Genomic DNA, 22,645 nt, shown 5'->3' on the forward strand with positions numbered 1-22,645 from the left:
CAGTGGAAAGGAAAACTTTGGGGGCTGTTCTCTCCCCAATCCCATGACAAAACAGCAGAAAATTAAGGCAAGACAACTTATATCTAATGTTCAGGTTTCTGGGTATGGGGGATGTTATGTTCACAACATACAGTGAAACTAGAGAAAATTGGAAAAATTAGAGAAATTAGAAAAATAATTCTGGGAGGCTAGATGTAACATTACTTTATTTCCTAAAGTCCAGAAGCCTAAACGCACAACAACAACAACCACCACCACCTTGTTCTAGGCTGGATCTTTGTAGGCTGACTGCAGAAGACCCGGGCAACATGCTTCCCAACAAAGCCTGCTCATCTGCAAGCAGGACCAGTAAACCCCTTAAAGTGATAGCTTGTCATTTTAATATAGTTTTCAATATACTACATGGGAATTAAGAAACACAGTAAAAGAACTAAAAAAGAACCACCGTGGCTTAACAACCATGTAAAAGAAGCAGTGAGAGATATTTAAAAAGGGCTCTAGAGGTGATCCCAACAATTACAGACCGGTAAGTCTAACATCACTTCCGGGCCAATTAGTTGAAACAATAGTAAAGAATAAAATTGTTAGACACATAGAAGAACATAAATTGTTGGGCAAAAGTCAACATGGTTTCTGTAAAGGGAAATCGTGTCTTACAAATCTATTAGAGTTCTTTGAAGGGGTCAAACAAACATATGGACAAGGGGGATCCAATGAACATAGTATACTTAGATTTCCAGAAAGCCTTTGACAAGGTCCTTCACCAAAGGCTCTTACATAAATTAAGTTGTCATGGGATAAAAGGGAAGGTCCTTTCATGGACTGAGAACTGGTTAAAGGACAGGGAACAAAGGGTAGGAATAAACGGTAAATTCTCAGAAGGAGAGGGGTAACTAGTGGTGTTCCCCAAGGGTCAGTCCTAGGACCAATCCTATTCAACTTATTCATAAATGATCTGGAGAAAGGGGTAAACAGTGAGGTGGCAAAGTTTGCAGATGATACTAAACGGCTCAAGATAGTTAAAACCAAAGCAGACTGTGAAGAACTTCAAAAAGATCTCACAAAACTAAGTGATTGGGCAACAAAATGGCAAATGAAATTTAATGTGGATAAATGTAAAGTAATGCACATTGGAAAAAATAACCCCAACTATACATACAATATGATGGGGGCTAATTTAGCTACAACAAATCAGGAAAAAGATCTTGGAGTCATCGTGGATAGTTCTCTGAAGACGTCCACGCAGTGTGCAGAGGCAGTCAAAAAAGCAACCAGGATGTTAGGAATCTTTAAAAAGGGGATAGTGAATAAGACAGAGAATATATTATTGCCTTTATATAAATTGATGGTACGCCCACATCTTGAATACTGCATACAGTTGTGGTCTCCTCATCTCAAAAAAGATATACTGGCACTAGAAAAGGTCCAGAGAAGGGCAACTAAAATGATTAGGGGGTTGGAACAGGGTTTCATATGAGGAGAGATTAAAGAGGCTAGAACTTTTCAGCTTGGAAAAGAGGAGACTAAGGTGGGATATGATAGAGGTATATAAAATCATGAGTGATGTGGAGAAAGTAGATAAGGAAAAGTTATTTACTTATTCCCATAATACAGGAACTAGGGGGCACCAAATGAAATTAATGGGCAGCAGGTTTAAAACAAATAAAAGGAAGTTCTTCACACAGTGCACAGTCAGCTTGTGGAACTCCTTGCCTGAGGAGGTTGTGAAGGCTAGGACTATAACAGTGTTTAAAGGAACTGGATAAATTCATGGAGGTTAAGTCCATTAATGGCTATTAGCCAGGATGGGTAAGGAATGGTGTCCCTAGCCTCTGTTTGTCAGAAGGTGGAGATGGATGGCGGGAGAGAGATCATTTGATCATTACCTGTTAGGTTCACTCCCTCTGGGGCACCTGGCATTGGCCACTGTCAGTAGATGGACTGTCAGTAGATGGCCACTGTCAGTAGATGGCCACTGGGCTAGATGGACCTTTGGTCTGACCCAGTACGGCTGTTCTTATGTGAATGATAGAATGATTGACATCTCAACAAATTATGGTACAAAATGAAATTATATAATAAAAGTTAGCAAAAATGCAGAAAACTCAAATTCTACACCAAAGGCAATATCACGTGTACAAAGAAATTGTTTTCTTTGGCTTGATAAGAAAAAAGATCCTGATCATACTAATCAGTCCAAAGCTCTACCTTCTAATCACTTCCGTTCATATACACAAACATTTAAGAAAACACCTTGACATAAGTGATCTGAAAAACACAAACAAATGATTTTGTCAGTGCTCCAACCAGTTCACAGCCCTAGAAAGTGGTGCTGCTGAATGCAACAGTGTTCATAATGAAGAAATTAACTGCTACAGAAGCCCTGGAAGAGCTTCAAACAGTGGTGTAGTGGTAAAAGAAAAAGAAGTGGGTAAATTAATCTAAAATCCATATTCCTCAAATGAGAAGTGAGTAGACTGTTTACCCACGTTCAATCTTGACTACAGTACTTGCTTCAAATCAACATTCTGTGGTTACCATATCCACCTTAGGCTTTACTTCATGTAAGAATTAAATAAGACGATCGAACTACAACCAAAGCTACAACTAAGCACTATCAAAGCAATACAATTACAGAAGAGAGTGAAGGTCAAGAATAAGTGAGACAACATGGTCGTTGGGAAAGAAAATTCTCCAATTACATGAGAGAGAGAGAGGATGGATGTTTAATCTGATGTATAAACCTTAACTTTTCCATGTCTGAGTTTCCCCTACATTTGTAAAATAGGAATAAATAATCAGTTTATATTGAGAGGTTCACATCATGTTTATCATCATTACATAGAAGGTGCTATATAACAGCAAATGTGCTATTTTCAGTCAGTGAAACCATTTCATCTTCTTAAAAATGCAAGTGGCAGACAGGAGTGCCAAAGTCAATCACTAAAGAACAAGTACAGAAATATCAGATATATCTGATCAACATGAAAAGTGAGTTGAAAAGTAGAATTTTCAAACACTGCTAAGCCATTAAGATGCACAATGCCTGAGGGCAATTATAACTTGCTCTTCCCTTCACAATATCGATGTTCAGCTACCCTCAGTCCAAACAATGACACAGAGAAAAAATGTCTGTAGCCATGGAGTGTGAGGTAGTGCCTACCATGTTTATGGTCACTTGAAGCAGTGTTTGGGCAGTAAAGTGCCTTCAGAGACTCTGGCTGGGAGTCCTTTGCAGCACTGTGGCACTGAAACTGGAGGTAAGTTTCCTGCTGCCAGTAGCAGTGTAACTGCACCTAACAGTGCTAGAGACAAAGATGTTTCTGGTAACACTGAAGACAATGGTCTCAATGGCCCTGTACAGCCAGACTTGATGGTGCCATCTCAGACCGTGTTGGTGTTTATTAGAGTAAGCACAGGACAACTTCTTTGAAGCTTTCCTGTGGGATGAAGAGTGAGACTTTGCCTGCCTCTCAGACTCAGAAGAAGGTTTAGAATGTTTCAAGGAGGTCTCAGAGAAGAAGAGCAGCATGTTTAGCGGGATTTGTGCTTAGAAGCCGAGGCAGCCAGAGGGGTGCTCCTTGTGCATGAGTTATCCATCCTCTCACGATCAGGGTCAGAGCTCTGAAGAGGGACTTGCTGCTTCTCCTGGACTCTGAAGCAGAAATTCATCTGCTTCTTCATCCTCATCACATGGGACATTTGTCCCTCACATGCCCCTAGCCTAGGTAAATTATGCAACTTTGGTGCCTATCTGCAACAGGGATTATGGCCCTGCACATGGTACATTGTTTGAATCATGGGGAATTTTTGTACTAAATCCATAAATAAAAAGACTAATTATCTAAACTAAACTATACTAACTAGAACTAGAGCTAGGTACAAGCAAAGAAATCTCTTTCTAGAGGATGGCTAGCCAAAACTGGAGAGCAATAGGGAGCTCCAACTCTCCCCATGGATGGTAAGAAAGAACAGAGAGGGAGGTGACAGTCACACTTGAAAGTTGTTATGTCCCCTCTCAGTCTTCTCTTTTCCAGACTAAACAAACACAAGTTTTTCAAACTTCCCTCACAGGTCATGTTTTCTAGATCTTTAATCATTTTTGTTGTTCTTCTCTGGACTTTCTTCAATTTGTCCACATCTTTCCTGAAATGTGGTGCCCAGAATTGGACACAATACCCCAGTGGAGGCCTAATCAGCGCAGAATAGAGTGGAAGAATTACTTCTCATGTCTTGCTTACAACACGCCTACTAATATATCCCAGAATTATGTTTGCTTTTTTTGCGGCAGTATTCTTTCCTAGGCAGTCATTTCCCATTTTGTATGTGTGCAACTGATTGTTCCTTCCTAAATCAAGTGCTTTGCATTTGTCTTTATTGAATTTCATCCTATTTACTTCAGACCATATCTCCAGTTTGTCCAGATCATTTTGAATTATAATCCTATCCTCCAAAGCACTTGCAACCCCTCCCAGCTTGGTATCATCTACAAACTTTATAAGTGTACTCTGTATGCCATTATCTAAATCATTGATGAAGATATTGAACAGAACCGGACCCAGAACTGATCCCTGTGGGACCCCACTCATTATGCCCTTCCAGCATGACTATGAACCACTGATAACTACTCTCTGGGAATGGTTTTCCAACCAATTTTATACCCACCTTATAGTAGCACCCTTTAGGTTGCATTTCTCTAGTTTGTTTATGAGAAGGTCATGTGAGACAGTGTCAAAAGCTTTACTAAAGTCAAGATATACCACGTCTACCACTTCCCTCCATCCACAAGGCTTGTTACCCTGTCAAAGAAAGCTATCAGGTTGGTTTGACATGATTTGTTCTTGACAAATCCATGCTGACTGTTACTTATCTTCTTATCTTCCAGATGTTTGCAAATTGATTGTTTAATTATTTTCTCCATTATCTTTCCAGGTTAACTATCTTTCCAGAAGTTATAGGTTACTGTGACATTCTAAAGACTTTTATCCATTTTCTCAGAGTTAGGGTCACAATTACAGTAAACTTGTTGGCCCAATTATCACAAACGTCTGGAAATTTAAGAGCAACATTTGAATACTGAGATCAGAATAATTAACAACCCACACAGTTAAGACAATCATACTAAATTGAGCATTTAATTTAAAGAAATGGTCTTGAAATAAACAAAGAAAATGCCTCTATTCTGGTCAACTTCAAACAGAATTTAAATGTTATCAAGCGTGGATTAAATGCCATGAATTAAGCAGAACTCCTATTGATTTCTATGGGGGGAGGTATCCTTCAAAATTCATAGCATGATAAAACAAGTTTTATTACAAATCATATGATCTGTTCAGAACCATATAGAGATTCACATCTTTACATTTGTCACCTGTTACAAGATACAAGAAACAAAGCAAGTTCAACAGCTAAAACATTTAAAAAATGCACCAAGCTTTATGAAGTCTCAAACAAAACATAATGTTCTGTACATACTCCTCCCTCCTGTGCTCAGATCTAATGACTTCCTGTACACAGCTCCTCCTGAAGTCCTATTTCCTCTCATTTGACCTGGAACAACTACGAGACCTGGAAAAGGAACGGGAAGGCTTGTGATTTCTCTCCCATGAAAGTGAGCTCTCTCTTCTTCTGTCTCTAGAGAGGGACCTGCTGTGGCTACGAGAAAAGCTTCTCCTTCGTGGTGATCTGCAGCGAGGCGGAGGACTTCTTCTGCAGTAATCATCTCGAGGATAGCATGATAGGGGTTCTATTAAAAATATCCTTTACTTCTAAACAGAAATACTGAAAAATATTTGCAACCTTTACCAAATTATTACATCTTAGACCACAAAAAACCTAACTCTACAGTGTTGCAAGAGGTATTTTGCAAGTCCACAGAGGTCAAAATTAATAATTCAATTAGCACTAAATCATTTGGAATTCCAGTTCTTCTATTCCGATCACCAAATGAGCAGAAGACAATATAAACTACTATCTCTGAATTTTAAAGGTTGTTTGTTTTACCATCTGGTCTGGAAAATTTGCAATCACTGGTGTCTGGAAGAGATTCAAAAACAACTCTCATAAGTGGAATCCCAGTATATTCAGAGAGCTCAATAATTCACAGCACCAACCAGTCTGTCAATGTTATATCTTTTAGTTTTAATGAATAAACCATTACATTCTGTCAACTGATTCTGTCCTTTTTAAAAAACTTCATCTCTAATTATACACTTTACTTCTTAGCATTAAAAAAGGCCAGCATACACCAATCTGTATAGTTTGATATGACTGCAAAAAAACCATTTCCTTTTAATTATCGAGACCTAACAGCAGAAAACCTTTTTAACATCAATTTTGAAATCTCTCTCAAATATAAGGTAATATATTAATTTTGTCACTGTTAGTCAAAATACTTTAAATAAATTACGAAAACCTACAGCTCATGTGATGACACCAAAACTTGATACTTTTAAGTAGCTATCAAAATTCCATAATTTGTTGTCATTGGTACATATCACTAAAATCTCTACTACTACAGTGCACCATGGACCCAGAGAATTAGCTATCCAAGCTAATACAAGTTCATAGAAGATGCTGGTATTTCCTTGATAAAAATAAATTCCACAAATTTCAGTGTTCTGTTTGTGTTTAATGTTTCTTGGGGAGGACAAGGGGAGAAGAAGAGAAATGAAGAATGGCCATAAAAATATGTAATGCCTTGAATTTCTATCAAGGAACTTTAACAACAAATGCAAACAGGAATAATATATTCCAGCTATATCAGCTGATGTTACAGCCAGTCATTTAGCAATAACAAATATTCATAGTGCTTTTAAAACCGTTTTTCTAAAGATAAGTATTTAAACCCCTACCTCGAATACATACTGAAGCTTAAGACATATAGTGAAAATTCAGGTGAAGTAGTCAGCATCCTTAAAATGAGATTGTCTAAATAAGCAGGCCACAATATACTTGTCAGAAAACTGTTTCTCCTCACCCACCACCCACCTGCCATCAGTGGTTTGTGCTCAGTTTTGCTGTACATTATATGGGACTGACAGGTCTAACAAAATTAAAACAAGTCTTCTGTTTAAAGCTTCACTTTTCTAAATTATTAAAATCCTTACAGTTACTCAGATTGCCTTGAAATTTGTCATGGTTTATGGGGGCACTGCCTGGGTTTAGTGAGCAAAGCTTGAGGCCATTTGACGAAGGATTCCCATAAGATACAGCCCCCTAAAAAGAGTTTTTCTTAAAATTGATATTCTACAAAAGTATTTTGCCCAGACCTAGGGATCAAATCACAGCTTTGATCCTGGCGTAAGGGTCTCTCGCGCTTAAGGGTTACATCAGAAAGAAGCATGGCACCCACTAGCAAAATCCAGCAAAAGAGTTTGCTTCTCCAGTTAGGCTCACACCGAAGTCTCTCACACCTGAAATTGAACATGTGCAGCAAGCGAGAGAGCCAAAGAGAGTCAAAAACCAGCTTTGATTCACATGAACTGAGTGGCTCTGGATAACCATTGTGGCATCAAACCTGAGCACCACAAAGGCACTGAGAGCTCAACTCCAATCCTAGGAAGAAATCTGAAAGAGTCATGTTGCTACAATCTGCTTCTGTCATAGGTTTCACCCCCACTCTGAACTTTAGGGTACAGATGTAGGGACCTGCATGAGAACACTTAAGCTTAATTACCAGCTTAGATCTGGTTGCTGCCACCACCCAAATCATTTAAAACAGCTGTTTATGAGTCATTTAGGAAACTCTGAACTGCACATCTACATGACCATTAATTTCCAAGAACATTTCTCTCTTTAAAACACTAGGAAATTATATGGCAAAAAAGTTTGTTAACTGAGAGTTAAGGTTCCCTGGTGGATCCCCATGCCCTTCCAGACAGTTAAGTGCAGCACAATAAACTTGTGAAAGCTAGGAAATACAGAGTTAAATTGAAGTACATGCCCATGAAACCTTAACTCTATCCTCTTTGAGCATTGCCCCAATATGACACTGTAAGTATCCTCACACACTGCCTTGCCTTGTATTCAACAGGAGCTACCTACCTACACCTGCCCTACACTCAAATACTTAGCCTACACCACAGCAAGAACATATCTGGTAAATTTTACATCCCTTTTGCCCTTATGCACATTATGTCATTTAACACTGTACTTTCACTCAACCTTCATTAAACTCAGACCACACATCTCCCACCTCACTGGTGACAATCCCCGTGGCAAGAAGACCTCTGTGCCCCACTACTGACAGAGCCTACATGCAGTGCTGAAATGAGGCATTCTGGATCTCTCAAGGTACACGTGTACCTCTTTCCTGTGATCACACACACAGGGGCAGAGATAGGGACACACATGTCTTGAGAAGCACAGTCACCACCAGATTACTTCATATCATGATACAGCTCTTCCAAGCTACTCCAACTAATCCCTCCACCATTCAATACAGCTACACCAACAGTGAACACAGGTGGAGTGTATGCAGATAATTCTCATTGACTATTGCCAACTCCGGTGAGGCAGAGTAAAGGTTGCATGGGCCTCCACCTTAATTCTATTTCCTGATTTTCACAAGTTTGAGTTTTGCTAAATTTGAGATTCCAGAAGGGCACAAGATGCCATCAGACAATGTTAACCTGTGTTAATGAAGTTATTTGCCATTTAATATGGCCTGGGGTCAATTCCCAAGCATCAGCCCTCGTCTCTTGGATTGGCAGTGGTTGGATGGACTGAATAAGTCTTCTCAGCTTCTGGCAGGAGGAAATCCTTCATGCAAATTTCCATTCTATTGTGGTGTTCTCCCTTACACAGAGTGTTATGAAACAAAAGAAAATGTACTCACATTCTACTCTGATCAGCAATCTGAAAATTGAAAGATAAACAGCACTTTTCAGCATTCTGATTGTAGCATGACTTTTCCTTCAAGGAGAAAACATACCATGAAAAGCTGCGAAGGGTATATATTTGTATGTCTTATACACAAAGCAGCGGTGATGCCTAGGGCCAAGGTTCTCTAATGCTTCCCACCATAAACCTCTCTGGTTTTAGTTCTTTATATTTTTGACAAACTTCCTGTAGGGCTGAAGTTTTCCACTCATTTTCAGGTTGGGATTTTTTCAAAAGTTTGAGCAAAAACAGTGAAATCATTTCCAAGACAAAGTAGTTTCAGAAACGTTAAAAATGTATTATGACTTTAAAGAAACCAGAACAAACCGAAAAAGAATCCAGGTTTGAAGACATGAAGAAATGAAGACACTTAATATTTTAAGCAGCTACTATATTGTAAAGGAAAAAAGAGAAAGTGTGCCCAAGAGGTTAACTAAATAAGAAATGTTTCAAGCACAAAAGGTCAGTGAAGGAAATGCTTAGGTCTATGACATACTAAAGGTAATTTACTAACAGAAGAGCAAGAGAATGTTAAAAAAAATAAATGAATTCTTAGCTTTAGAGTTCATAAAAGAAAATGGGAAACAGAAGCCAGAAACAACATATAATTTCCCAAGGGAGGAAGAAGAGAAGTACTAAAGGAAATCAGTATCACATGAAAACAAGTGATCAAAACCCAGAATTGTCTGAAGATTGACAAAGACTGCATGGCTATGCAGGATCCACCTGAGACTTACAAAGACAATCTTTTCCAGAAGTGTGTCAGAGTATGTAGGAAAGAATACAAGTGACCTACAAATCAATCAAGGGTCTCATTTTGACACTTAAATTAGACATTACTATAAAAAACTAGTAATTTCTTAGGAAGATACTAGAAGAATTGACAGAAGACGCTACGAAATATGATAAAACTTGGCATTTGACAAGTTTTTAGTTGTGTAGTACCTGAGGTATAAAATCATAAAAGGCTTGACCATGAGAAGATTTTTAAAAAATTATTTAGATATACAAATAAATTGTATAGGTGGTGCAAATAGCAATACTTATATTTAAGGATGACTATGGTACTTTCCATTGTAAAGACCACATTTTCTGTTGCTTATAACTTTGCCAGACTTTAGCCACTCAGGCTATAAGAGTTTCTGATTCAGTTCAGTATTCCTGAGAATAGTTCAGCAATTTCTGAGAAGAAAATTAAGAGTAAATGTGTTGTTTTTTCCATGTTAAAACATTCTGACAATTGTTTCATTGAAAAGATATAGAACCTACATGCTTTGAAGCTGAGACTTGACATTTGGCAGGGAACAAAGAGGTGGAGGAGGGGAAGTTGACTTAGTATCAGGAATATGCCTTTTTATGCCGCATGAAAATCTGAACTAATTTAGGCACACAAGTCTTTGAAAATCTCAGTTTGCATATACTCAAGTAGAGACTTGTTAGGGTTTGGTAACTAAATTTGTTTTGAAGATTCTATCTACAATGAGTATGGATCCATCCCCTCACAGGAGTGTTGTGAAAATAAAAATATCAAAGATTGTGAGCAATTCAGATATAGTGTCGTAAATACTGTGACGTTGCACCCCATAATGCTTTATAGAAATATGCTTATGAGTGTAAATATGACATAACTGAAATATATTTTATGCTAGATATGCCATGTAACACATCTCTCCAAAGGTTATGATCTACTGGATATATTCATCCTATTTACATGCATGTATCATTTTTGTATTCAAAGTTATGAATATTGGCTATGTACTTGTTTGATTTTAAGTAGCCTCAGTGAAGAAGTTGGTCAGCTTCTTGAGAAAAGACTATTCTCAGTAAGTGCCCAGTCAAGAAACACTTAAGCAAACGATGAACTTTGAGAGATGCCAAACACATCTGAGCTTTCCTGGGAATGTAGCTCAGCCTGTAAAGTTCTGAGTCATGCATGAACACGTGACTTGCCCATGATACTCCAAAACTCCATCTTCCAGCTGGATTCTGCATAGGATGAGGGGAAGGGGTTTCCAGCCTCAAGAGAGAGTCTATTTAAGCCCCTGGAAACCCCTCCATTTTGTCTTCAGCTGGCTCAGGAAATAGCCTCTCCACTCCCAAAGGATACCTGAAAGAAACTGGAACAAAGGACAGTAACACAGGGGTGACAGTGATTGCTGGACCCAGCCTAGAAGGAGGCTAGTCTGTAAAAGAAGTTTTCTGGAATATCTCTGAGGGTGAAATTTCATTTGTAATCACTTTCTTACTGTATTAGGCTTAGACTTGCGTGTTTTATTTTATTTTGCTTGGTAATTCACTTTGTTCTGTCTGTTATTACTTGGCATCACTCAAATCCTACTTTTTGTATTTAATAAAAATCACGTTTTACTTATTAATTAACCAATAGTATGTATTAATACCTGGGCAGGGTGGGGGACATGCAAACAGCTGTGCATATCTCCCTATAAGTGTTACAGAGGGCGAACAATTTATGAGTTTACCTGTATAAGCTTTATACAGGATAAAACTGATTCATTTGGGGTTTGGACCCCATTGGGAGTTGGGTACCTGAGTGCTGGAGAGAGGAACACTTCTTAAGCTGTTTTCAGTTAAGCCTGAAGCTTTTGGGGGGGATGTAGTTCAGACCTGGGTCTATGTTTTTTGCAGGCTAGTGTGTCTGGCTCAAACCAGGCAGGGCACTGAAGTCGCAAGCTGGCAGGGGAAAAGGGCTCAGAGGTAGTCTCATCACATCATGTGGCACCTCCAAAGGGCGTTTCTATGATCCAAGCCGTCACAAATACCACAGATGGTTAGAGGGGCAAAAGGCTTGCAAAGGGCAACCTTAATACTGGCATTTCCTAACTTTTGAGTGTTTGACTTGGCCATCATAATCATGTTCTTTAAATGTAGTTTTTATATTCATCCTCACACAAATGTTAAATTTTGTTACTTTAATTAATGTTAACTCAAAGTCGCTACACTATGTTACCTACCAACAAACAGTACAAAGCAAGGAAAAAAGCAGTTAAGTAACTCAACAACACTTCACTCATCAGCTCTTCTTCTCAGTCATGACTGTCTCTCCTCCACCACTCACAGTGCCAGAAAGGCCAGGCTGCAGAGCTCCACTGAAGGATTATGTCTCCACTGATGGATCGGCACATAAAGGATTCTCCAGCATGCTGCTATTTTGGTACACCCAGGAATTGAAGCACTAGTGTTGTAGGAGCCCTTAAGTGCCTGTGCTTTGAATTCAGAGACATGGTTCTTGTGCCGGACCCCAGTCACATCTTCAGTCTGCCTGCTCATATACTAGTCTCATCTCTCTCACACACACACATATGGGCCAATGAGACATGAGAGAGGTGAATTTTTGGGTGGCATAATAGGGTATATCTACTGTATCTATACTTCCAACTTAGGTAGAGATACGTGTACTAGCTCTGATCGAGCTAGTGTGCTAAAAATAGCAGCGTAGCCATGACTGCATGGCTGGGGGCTCAGGCTAGCCACCCAAACTACTTATCTAGGATTTCAGATGCAATTGTACACAGGGCAGCTAGTGTATCTTGTTAACTGTGCAGCTGCAGTTCTTCTATTTTTTAGCTTCCTAGCTCCCTCACAGCTGGCATCAGAGCTAGCACAGGCAGGTCTACCCAAGCTGTAAATTACCCCACCGGCATAGACATACCTACAGTGCTAGTGTAGCCACCTGCATTCCAACTATATTTAGGACTAGATTTGGTGCAGCGCATAGTGCTCCACCTGATCCCACGCCAGTATACCGATCCCTGTGAGAGACTAAGGGCTGTAATGAATTTTATTTAAGGCCATCTGGACCCAGTTCAGGGGCTCCAAAAGCTGGCTGAGAGATTGTGATCCAGTGTGTTTAATTATTAATTCAAAAGTGGACTATATCTGAGATGATGTATGTGTGAGAGAGTGGGCAAAAAGCTTGGAGTTTGTGGGGATTATTACTGTGTGCTAGACTGATATTATTTGCAAGGGTGCTATGGAATTCAAGTGAGTAGAGTAGAAAGTAACCATAATAATAGAAGGAAAGTCATTCATAACAGTTAGATATGCTTGAGAAGTAACTGATAGTAAGCATAGCTACAACAGGAGTGTTGGAGTTACTATAAAATGCAAAAGAAAATATGTATGTTCATGAGGTATTAAGGGGTACTGAAGAAATTTTGACTGCCCTTCTTTACAAGGGCAGCAACAACTGTAAAGTTGGTCCAGAGAACATTTATGGTAATAAGCCTGTTGGAGTCATCTATTCCATTATTTAAACATTTTTACCTGACTAGTTTTTTTTTTCTGTACATACATTTTAGAGTGTATGTGTGTGTATACATATATAAATTCCACAGGAAAAATTAAATATTCACTTGATGCATCAACATAACAGGCACATCTGAAAAAGAAGGAGCTCTGATGCTTCCCTCCAGATATTTGTTTCTTCTTCCCAAAGTAGAGAAATGCAATATAAAAGAAACTAAACACTGCCAACTTGTAATACATGTAGAAGTCCATGTAAGGAGAATAGTTTGCATGAATATCAAAAGGAAAACATTCAGACAGGTAAAAATAGAGCCAGATTGCATCTTGCCTTAGCATGGGAGCCCTCCCTGTTCTGTAAACCTCTCAAAGGACAGAAACAATGGCAGCCCTTGCACTTGGGAATTGGTGTGGCAGGCATGCACACTCTCCAAGCAAGTCAAGAAATTGGACTGTGGTGCCTGTGGCTCAATACCACCTACCTAAAGTTCCACCTGTCGGAGGACAGTTCTGCACTACCTGTAACATACATTTTTGCTTTGCAGGCCTGTAGCAACCATGTGGAAAGAGCGGTAGCCATGGCAGAGATCCAAGCAATCCCCTCAAGAGTAGCACCAGCAGCTTTCCCCATTCTCTGCACGCACTGCACTTGTAAGTCAAGAAGAAAGAATACCCTTTTAAAGTTTAAGGTGTCTAGCTTAGGTAAGTGGCTTAGGATGCACTTTTTCAGTTTTCAGACAGAAAGTATTATATATTGATCATGTTATTTACCTGCTGTGAAAGAGTCAACTCCCCGCTGTTGACCTACAGGTCATACTGTTACAGGATCTTGTTTGTGAGAGTATCCATAACGCTTTGTAGTGCTGACACATAAGGCCTACAGCCTAAGCATTTATCCTGGCTATGCTTAAGAACTCCCACAAAGCCTTGTAAGTAATGTTGAGAGAGAGAGAGACGTGCACACAGAGGAAATGTACTAGCTAGATTGTTTTAAACTATAAGAATATAATATACCTCAACCTATTTTTAAGTTGTGCTATGCTAAAACCACAAGAAAGGAATACGTTTTGCAGGCATATAAAATATTCCAAATGCAAAAGTGCAAAATGAAGTAGTTGCATTCAGTTGCATTGGCCGAAGTTGTTTGGACAGAAATATAAGGCATAGTGGAATGTTTTAAGCCATGTAGTCAACAAGTTGCCCTTTAGTAGTGATTGGATAATAAGTTATGTAGTTAGCCACAAACTGTAATATTCAAAAACAAGTAATGTATAAGAGAGACCTTGTGACCCAAATTGGACCCAGTACAAGTAGACTGGCCTGGTACCCCAGATCAGTTGATATGTATCACCATTCTGTTTGTGCAGTTTGATCTTAGATGTCTAGTCTTTGATTAATAAACCAAACTTGAGCTTGACAATTTGATGTTTTGTCCATTAATAATCTAAAAGGACCACTATTTACAATAATAGCCACGCTAAGATGTGGAAAAATACCCGCTTGCTGTAGTTATTAAGACAGATATAAAAACCTTTGACCCTGTTCTTTTGATTTAGTGAGCAATGTTCTAACTGCAATAAACAAAAGCATATATAAATATAATATGCTAATGGCAAGGGCATGAGTAAGCGGCAGATGTCCAAATCATGTGCTGGGAACATATTTTTATCCATGATATGGAAAGGAGAACAAATGGGATTGTAAACATACTGATTATAAATATAGCAAGGTATAAACAGTTATTAGAACCAAAGAGGCTGGAATCAGACGTCTCATGAGACTGCAGAATCAGTTCTAACAGATTTTGGCAATATATGCCTTTTCTGTTATGCACTTACTAACAATTGCTTAATAAAACTCAATCAAGCTTGGTTATCTAAGTTCTCTCTAGTTATTAGTAAATTTGAACCCGTAAAATTGATTATAAATTTTTACTGATTACAAATTGAAGGAACAGCTGGGATCCCAATAACCTTCTTGTCAAGAATAGGATAGTGGGAGTGTAGAGCTCGACTCTGATTGTCACAAGTCCTGGTTTGTAACATAGCCAGTGGACCTTGCAACCAGGTGTCTGTGGCAGGAAACTTTTAATAAATCAAAATACATAAAGTGAGACTCTAACGTGGCAAAATGCCAGAAACAGTAATATGCTGGCTGATGATGATCAATAAATACTAAAGGAGTTCTTGAATCATCTATAAGAAAATATACCATTGACTATGGGTGAGCTTTGTTTGCACTGGACACAACTCAGAAATCCAACCCAGGGGATTATGTGTGTTCACTGTTCACATTAGAGGTTGAAAAGAAAGTCAGAGACAATGAGCTGAAGGGAAGGCGGGTCAGTGTCTATCATGGCATGTAAAGCTTTGAATTACAGGTTAAGAAGATGGAAAAAAGTCAATGAAGTGGATGAGACTCTTTAAAAAAAAAAAGAGAATGTGGAATTTAAAAATTGCAATTTGAGAATGTGAGTAGTTTAAATGTGTCCTTAGTTCATAACTTGCAAGAAATGAAAGGAAAGCTTAAAGAATGTCAGACCAGTGTGGTGAGGAAAATGTAAAGTAGTTAAATTGGCAAAAACGTGTGGAGAATTTGAGAAGTGTCTTCATGGTAGCATAGAAGGAATTAATTATGGCAAGGCTGGGCATCCCAACTGATCCAAGCGCAGGAAGGATGCAGACAATCTGGAATCAGACTTGTCATCAGGCTGCAGGATCAGTTCTAACAGACACTGGTAAGGTATGCCTTTTCTGTTCAGTGCTAACAGTTGCTTCATAAACTCAGTCAAGCTTGGTTATTTGAAGACCCCTAATTATCAATAAATTTGAACCTGTAAAATTATTGATTAAGCTTGTACATCCCTTTATGGCTGGACATGGCATAGCAGACTTTCCTCACGTAGCCCCCCTGCCAACACACATTCCAGCCCTGCAGTGATCTGCCTCTTCAAGTGACTCGACCCTCCAGCCAGGTGGCATTAAAGTCCCTCCTCCCCTGAGGTAAGGAAAAAGTCTAATAAACTAAACTCCAAGAAACATAACTCCTTGTCCCAACCTCAGCTAAGGTCTGCTCTTTCAGATGCCTTGCTCCCATCCTGGACTTCTGCCTACCTTAGCCTTCCTTCAGGATCTTTCCCACAGCCCCTCCCTAGATTTAATGTACCTCTGACTCTGACAAGTGGACTTAACTAACAATCAACAACAGTTGATAATGCACCAGTCAAAAAATAATCGAGTTCATTGTCACTAAACTTAGGGTGGGGGGAGTGGGGGTTGCAGCACTTGCCGTGGTAAGAAGTAGCAAAATCCCCCCCTCCTCCTATGAAAACAAGCAAAAGTGAATATACACAGGGAAAAAGGGAAGAATTTTTACAAACATTTTCAAAGAACTACCGTATATACTCATTCATAAGCCACATTTTTGTAGTAAAAAAAGGAATCACCAGAGAAGGGGGTCAGCTTATGAACAGGTATAGAGAGGGAGAGATGGGACACAGCCCCTCCCCCTAACAGAGGGAGCAAAGAGAGGCAGAACAGCCAGAAGGGAAGAGACGGGCCCAGATTCTCTCCACTTCTGGCCACACTGCTCTCCCCCCAGCCTCCGAAGCAGCTGCAGCTCTGGGGCTGGCAGGCTGCAGCCATACCGCTCATCCCAGCCCGCTGGAACATGCTGCAGCTGCGCCACCCGGTCTGGCCTAGTGGAGAAGGCTGTGACCGCGCTGCCCAGCCTGCTGGAGCAGCTCCAGCCAGGTCAGAGACATCCTCCCCAGATAAGGTGGGAAGGGATGGGATGGGGAGAGTCCCAGGCTAGGGGTGGGTCATGTGGGGGGTGGTCACAGGGGTTACTTCCTTGACTCCCAGCTCCTCCCCTCCAAAAAAATTTCCCCACCAGTTGCTGTCCTGGCTCGTCAGGGTAAGCAGTTGGCACTCTGGGACACTTTGTTTACTTAGGTTTACCTCTGTGGCTGTGGATGCTCGAGGTAAACAAACCATCTTGGCCCGCCAACAGCTTATCCTGATGGCCCGGGAGCCAAAGTTTGTTGACCCCTGAATTATAGGGTCGGCTTATGAACGGGTTATAACATTTTTCCCTTTTTATTTATCCATCTGGGGGGCGGGGTGTTGACTTATAGACGAATCGGCTTTTGATCGAGTACATACAGTACTTTAAAGGTGGCATCCGATGGGATCTGCATCCCTGGGAAACCATTTTAATTTTTTTTATATGGCTATAATTTGTTTTATACTTCAGAAGAATTTGTTACATAACTTTTTTAGTTTGTCTCTACTTTAATTACTCTATTAAGCAAGTTAGGATTTCGCATATTCACTAACAGCAGATACACCAGAGTCACAAGGCAAAAGAATGAAAAGCCAACAAAAAAAATAAAAATTAACTTTTCCCATTTAACCAGATTCCTTTCTTTCTTAATAGAAATGTTTTTATCATTGGATATCATTTCTGCATTTTCTAGTAATAAGTCTCATAAAAAACATCTATTATTCACATTGACTGAGCTGCCAGATAGACACATCATCAGTCACCGAAGCACCAACTTGCCCTTGAGCTTTTCTGGTTTTATGATATTTCTAAGAGACACAGTTTCTGAAAATGTTATTCAACTTATAGAAAGTACTGCAAGTGATTTGGAAACTATTCTCACTGTACATATTTTGAACAGGAAATCAATTAAATTTGTTTTACTGTGTTCCTGTGCCTTCATTGCTAACTCACTCTATAGATATTTCTCTGAAATGGAAGATGAATATTCAGTTTGTTTAAAAAATTGCAAGCCTTTACATACATTACTGAATGTGATGCGAGAGTTTTAGATGCAAGTTATGTAACTTTGCTACCACTATTTTATCACAATTTGGCAGGCAAGCTGGGCACTCCATAGTGCAGAAAGGACAGTTCTGCAGTGAGCAGCATGAGGATGGTCTTTGCCAAATGGAATGCTACTAATAATGAGGAAATAGATATTTTTGTTTGGTAAACAAAAAGATCACAATTTTATTCAGCTCTCTCCATTAAAATGGAACAACAGGTAGACAGTCCTGGCCAAATTTATTCAAACGGTCTTTCCTCCATGTAGTCTATAACCCTTAAGGCTCATGGCTGGCTACTAGGGTGCTAATATAGTGACAGACAAAGCATATAGGGCCTATCTTCCTCTCAGGACAGGGTACATTAGGAATCCAAGTGCCACTGTCTGGGACAAGGTACAATCTTGATTGGGCCTATGCCCCTGTCCCAATTGGGCTAGGGTACAAGTGACCTATCTCCGCGTAACCCTGTAGCTATATGACCTTTAGCCTGAATATATTAGTCTTCCCAAAGCCTTCCAAATGCATTTTCAGTTTTGGCAGAAGCTAGCAGTGTCACTATGTAACTTACATTCACCACAGGGTGCAGTCAGTCCCCAACTAAGCAACCCCCAACTACCTCTTAAGCAAACAAACTTTTCTGCATAAGGAAACAGAATGAAAAGAATGTTCAAGATAGCTAACCACAAGAAACAAGTAGCAAGATAAATTACTACATTACCATTACTTGCTTCAGATCATTGGAACATTTCTTCACCCCCCACTCCCCACCCCATATAGAAAAAAGGAAATTAGTCATTAGTATGAACATTTGCATGAAAATTCTTAATTTATAGAAAAGAACACAAATAACACATTTCCTAACATAACACTAGCAAAGAGTAGGAGATGTTTGAAACTGATAAACCCCAAATTAAGTACATTATGATAAAGAAATACACAATATATCTACTCACAGAGTATGTAGTGAGGGTTCTATATCCATTCCAAGTCTTTTGTCTAGAGCTAAGAAAACTTTAGAATTTCCATCTCACAGGAAATTCTGACATTTCAATATGTTTTTTTCATCCAAAAATTGAAATTTTTTGCAGAATGAAAATGCCAAAAAAAAAATTGGGAATGTTGAAACATTTTGTTCCAACATGTTGATTTGTCTTGAAATGATTCTGAGTAAGATCAACATTAAACTGTATTTCTCTTGCCTTATGGGAGTTGTAGTTCAGGGCCCTCTGTCTCCTATGGGCTGTACTGTGTGGGAGATGTAGTCCAACTGGGGATCCTGGCCCATAGGGGAGAATGGCAGCATCAGGCTCCCTAGAAGGGCTACATCTGTCGTTGCACTCAGAGTCATGTGAAGCACCAATTCAGTTAGCTGTGTCTGCATTGCATTGTGGGAGACATCCTTCAGGGAGCCTGGCCCATAGGAAACAATGGGCGGCTCAAACTACAACTCCCATAAGGCAATGTGCTAATGCTTTAATACACTTTTGTTTTTTTAAACTGATTCTAAACTAAATATTTTGGGGCAATCTTCTGATTTGGGTCAAGTGAACCCAAAACAACATACTTCATTTATATTTTTCTGATGAAAAAATTGAAAGTTTGTTGAAATTTAAGTTTTCCTATGTCAGAAAATTACTCCCATATGAAATTCCTGACCAGCTCTAATTCTGCCCATGACTTTTTTGGTACACTGCACATTAAAATGTTTGCTTTTTATTTTGGAGTTAATAGAAAGAGAAAAATGTATCAAGGCCTCTAGAAAAGAGATTACTACTACTTGTATTAAAATAGTATCCAACAGCCCCAACCAAGACTGGAGTTCCATTGTGCCACACACTACACAAAGCACAGTAAGAGACAGTCCCTCCCCAAAGAGCGGACAAAGAGTGGACAAGGAAACAGAAGTGAAGTGACTTGCTCAAAGTTGACAGAGCCAAAAATACAGCCCAGGTTTCTTGACTCCCAGCCTAATTCCTAATCCACTGACCCATGCTGCCTATCAGATTTCTGGATTTAGTCACCAAATTGATGCCAGTATTGCCTACTGCTCTCAAAAATGAGTTATCTAAAATTTAGTACCTATATCAAAAGACTACATAAAAATGTATCACAGATATTCCCATCTGCCTTAGAATCACCCCCTCTCCTCCCAAAAATAGCATGTGTGTATACAGGAAAAAAAAAACGACATATGTTATTCTATCTATACCATATGCTTCTGAGAAACACATTCAGACCACACAGTTGATAAATGCACATAGTACTATATTTGTTTAGTAAAATATACACCTAATATCATCTTTGGGTTCCATTTCACCTTGGTAATTTGACCAATGTATAGCCAAGATTACAATGAAAATTTTAAGCCAAGATACATTCCTTTTTATTTACAACATTAATACAAACACATTTTTATTACTACTGCCCTTGTTACCTGAATAGTTTAATATAAAAGGTATGCGTATTGTTATGATGTAGAAAGTTGCATATATATATATATATATATATATATATATAAAATGCACACAGATAACCAGATCTAAATTAATTTACATTTGTGTAAAGCCTGAATAATTCTATGGATTTTAATGACTTAATCTGGCTTTGTAATTGTAAATGAAATTGACTACAGCAATATACAAATGTGTGTACATATATATATGCACACATACATAACTATATATACGCACACCATACACAGAGGAGTATCAATAGGATACTTTTATAGCCTTACCTGCACTCTGCCCACTAGTCTATTTGCTCCTGACTCACTAACAGTGAAGCAGGCGAGAGGTTTAGAAAGTGCTGCCATAGTTTTTCTTTATAAGGCTATGTTTACATTACACAACACTTTCAGTGGCGGGTAGGGTATGTGTAGCTATATGCTGCAGTGGAAGGCATTTAGGAATGCCTTCTAAAATATGAAAAATTTTAGAAGGCATTCAGACTACCATTCCACTTGAGGTTCAGGAAGGCCTTCAATCATGACAGCTAGATCTCACAGTAGCTGAGAATATGAATACTTGTTGCACATTCTAGTTTTATGATACTTATTCAGACTAGTAAGGATCACACATCTTGCATGGCACTCATACATTTGGTAGCCTTGTCATGCATCTAGCAGATCTTGCAAGGGCTGCAGGTGACCAGCTATCGTTTCTCCCCCTGGTTACAGGGGAATGTCCTAGTTTTCAGCCAGCAGAGAAGCCTAACACCTCTCCCACTGTCTTCTATCCCTTCTAGAATAGAGCACTGGCACTGAAAAGAAGGAGGTGGCATTTTCTGGCAGGAAGGTAAAGAGATTAAGGGTGTGGGTCACAGAATTAGATGCTGTTAAAATGGTGTCTTCCCCAAGCACCTCACACCCCCATCCATTACCTATCTACATCTCCCATTACAGCCCAACAGCTCCTAACAGCCCATCCACATTCTTCCTTGTAGGCTGCATCAGGATCTCCTGCCTTACTGATATCCCGCCCAGGCTCTCTCCCCCTCTAATAATTCTTTTCTGGACTCCCTCCCTCTAGTAAAACCCCCATCACCCTTCCTCCAATTCTGCAATCAATCTCTTCCAATACACTGGTCTGCTTCCAAATTCCTGATTCTGAAGCATGCAAAGAATATGGGTGTGCCTTCCTCACACCTGCTCCCACTGCTGTGGGTGACCCTGAGAGGAAAGTCAAGGACTGTTTCTCATAATTAGAAATGTCATACATGGAGCTGCATGAACCTTGACAGCTATGCCAAAGTGTCAAATATACTCACAATGGTATGGTGGCAATAGAACATTACCAACATTTTTTAAACATCAAGTGCTAACTCAGGTTTCTAACCATCAGAGGAGCAAAGTTCTGGAACAGTCTTCCAAGGGGAGTAATTGGAGCAGGGTGGGGAGGGGGAGCCTAACTGGCTTCAAGACTGAGCTTGGTAAATTTATGATGGGGATGGTATGATGAGATTGCCTAGAATGGCTTATAGCCTTTCCATGTCTGCTATTAACACAGAATTTTTTCCCCGGGTGTCTGGCTGGTGGGTCTCGCCCACATGCTCAGGGTCAAACTGATCATCATATTTGGAGTCAGGATGGAATTTTCCCCCAAATCAGACTGGATCAGACCTACTGTTTTTTTAATCTTCATCTGCTACAGGGACACAGGTAACTTGCTGGCTTGAACTAGAGAAAACAGTAGATTCTTTGTAACTTGAAATCATTAAATCAAGATTTGAGGACGTCAGTAACTCAGCCAGAGGTTATGGGTCTACTACATGAGTGAGTGGGTGGGTGAGGTTCTGTGGCTTGCAATGTACAAGAGGTCAGACAAGATGATCACACTGGTCCCTTCTGGCCTTAAAGTCTATGAGTTAGCAGCAAAAAATTTGGATCCTTTTAGCAATCTCAATTTTGAAGAGTTTTAAATCTTTATCTCTGATACAGATGGAAAATTCACAGTAGTTATTAAAATGATTGCATGGCTCACAGCTATATGCACAACAGAAAATATATTTTTGTAGTTCTCATTACAGCAGCATCTGTAAATTACTGCTGTTTCAAATAATCAGGTTGTTTAATGGAATTTTTACCATTTAATTGAATCCTTTGCTCCTCTATCTGACTTTTCTAATATGATCTGTTTGTTGGATCTAGATCTAAACCTTTTCTGTGAGTG

The 22,645-nt window shown here is 39.4% G+C and overlaps 1 protein-coding gene across 14 annotated transcripts in view; it reads right to left on the reverse strand.

Annotated features, from left to right (window-relative positions):
- THSD7A (thrombospondin type 1 domain containing 7A) overlaps window positions 1-22,645 on the reverse strand; it is a 556,843-nt gene that overhangs the window by 408,089 nt on the left and 126,109 nt on the right. Inside the window, exon 5 of one of the 14 annotated variants that reach the window (XM_039524532.1) lies at window positions 8,840-8,859. The exons of the other annotated variants lie outside the window; for them this stretch is intronic. The gene's annotated coding sequence lies outside the window, so the exon portion shown is untranslated. The remainder of the gene's footprint in view (window positions 1-8,839; window positions 8,860-22,645) is intronic. 14 annotated transcript variants of the gene reach the window in all.

Source organism: Mauremys reevesii, linkage group 2, assembly GCF_016161935.1.
Source record: "Mauremys reevesii isolate NIE-2019 linkage group 2, ASM1616193v1, whole genome shotgun sequence".
Taxonomy (NCBI): Eukaryota; Metazoa; Chordata; order Testudines; family Geoemydidae; genus Mauremys; species Mauremys reevesii.